Here is a 2,500-nt window from a genome sequence, read left to right on the forward strand (position 1 = left end):
GTTTAATAAAGGACAACATGGTTTCGTACCCGGAAAAAGTACACAAACCCAACTGTTAGTCCACCGTGAGAACATATTCAAAAATATGAAAAGCGGAAATGAAACAGATGTGGTTTATTTAGACTTTGCAAAAGCTTTTGACAAAGTAGACCATAATATATTAGCGAAGAAAATTAGAAAACACAATATCGTGGATAAAGTAGGAAGATGGTTAAAAGAATTTTTACACAACAGAAAACAGATAGTTATTGCAAACGACGAGAAATCGGATGAAGCCAAGGTAATATCCGGTGTGCCGCAAGGTACGGTGTTAGCTGCAATACTGTTTGTTATTATGATTGAAGACATAGACAGTAATGTTAAGGATTCGGTAGTGAGTAGTTTCGCAGATGACACAAGAATAAGTAGAGAAATTACTTGTGATGAAGATAGGAACGCTCTACAAAGAGACCTTAACAAAGTATATGATTGGGCAGAGGTAAATAGGATGGTATTTAACTCTGATAAATTTGAATCAATAAATTATGGAGACAGAGAAAGAAAGCTATATGCATATAGGGGACCTAATAATGAGACAATCACAAATAAGGAAGCAGTTAAAGACCTTGGTGTGATGATGAATAGGAACATGTTATGCAATGATCAAATAGCAATTCTGTTGGCAAAATGTAAAGCAAAAATGGGAATGTTGTTACGGCACTTCAAAACAAGAAAAGCTGAACACATGATTATGCTTTATAAAACATATGTTCGTAGTCCACTTGAATATTGCAATATGATATGGTACCCACACTATCAAAAGGATATTGCACAAATAGAGAGTGTACAAAGGTCCTTTACAGCTAGAATAGAAGAAGTTAAAGACCTTGACTACTGGGAAAGACTACAATCCTTAAAATTATATAGTCTAGAAAGGAGAAGAGAACGCTACATGATAATTCAGGCATGGAAACAGATAGAAGGAATAGCAGAAAATATCATGGAACTAAAAATATCAGAAAGAGCAAGCAGAGGTAGATTAATAATGCCCAAAACTATAACAGGAAAAATAAGGAAAGCACACAGGACATTAATCCACTACGCACCAGCATCGATAATGCAGCGTCTATTCAATGCGTTGCCAGCTCATCTGAGGAATATATCAGGAGTGAGCGTAGATGTGTTTAAGAATAAGCTCGACAAATATCTAAACTGCATCCCAGACCATCCAAGACTGGAAGATGCAAAATATACCGGAAGATGTACTAGCAACTCTCTGGTAGACATTAGAGGTGCTTCACACTGAGGGACCTGGGGCAACCCGAACAAGATGTAAGGTCTGTAAGGTAAGGTAAGGTCTCTCTCTCAGCCTCTGTGGCTGCATATGCATATTGATTTGGTTATCTTTATAAAAACCATAGTATCTTCCAACAATATTTCGGCTTTGGAATTAAGATTCTAGAAACAATCAATACTAAAGTCATCCAATATATCCTTGTTCATTCTCTGTTATGCCAGTTGGGATGTTACCTCTTGTGATACATGAAAATTCATTTCTTGTATGGGGCACCATAGATTATGTACCTTTTTTACAAATAATTGTAAATCCAATGCTTTCCTTGGGTGTATAGTTTTTTTCTGATAGGGTGGGTCGGAGTGTAACACTTCCTAAATCGTATCAAAATTCACAGCTGAGATATATGGCACGTTAACTGTATGGAAGCATATCGAAACTCTTCAGAATTCTAACATGTCTCCCCTAATATTACGTAAAGTTAAAATAGCTTTTCAGTTCCGGGAGATTTTGCTCCAGTGCAGAGAAGTGCGCAATTTCATTTTGTTGGTTTCCTGTGTATGTGAACATTATAGAATAAAGAAGTTAGATCAACTAGCTAACTAGGCAGCAACAAAATAAACTACTTAAAACATTCACCAATGGAAATATTGGTGTGATGTCAAGGAAATGGTATCGTTGTGATGTGTCTTGTTCATATTGGACTAGGGAATGTTAGAAATGAGTCTCTCTGCAATGGCAGCTAGGTTAAGCTAAATTATTAGCATTTGCTGGTCGAATGTCCGAGAATTAAAGAACGGAGAGGCTGCTTCCTTTCAAACAATAGAGACGCTGATGGGAATTATGCTTAGAAATGAATGCTAGGAATTCTGGGTAATGTACTATTCTGGTGTGAATTTTAGTGGTTGTGTGATTCTCTATTTGGTTGTGCAAGTTGTTCACAAGAGAAGTAGTTATTTTTGCACCATTTCACAAGAACTAAGAAAAAAATTAGTTACAGAGACCGTGGTAGTTCTGAAGTCAGGTATTTCATAGTCAGGCTCTCTCTCTCTCTCTCTCTCTCTCTCTCTCTCTCTCTCTCTCTCTCTCTCTCTCTCTCTGAGAATTATTTCGTTTTGTATATTATTTACAAGTGCAACTTTTTTATACAATCGACCCTTTTTGAAAATATCCGTGTACTACTGAACTTTAAATCTGGGTTTCATAATTAAATATTTCCTTTTTAAA

This window comes from Macrobrachium nipponense, chromosome 4 (genome assembly GCF_015104395.2).
Source record: "Macrobrachium nipponense isolate FS-2020 chromosome 4, ASM1510439v2, whole genome shotgun sequence".
NCBI lineage: Eukaryota > Metazoa > Arthropoda > Malacostraca > Decapoda > Palaemonidae > Macrobrachium > Macrobrachium nipponense.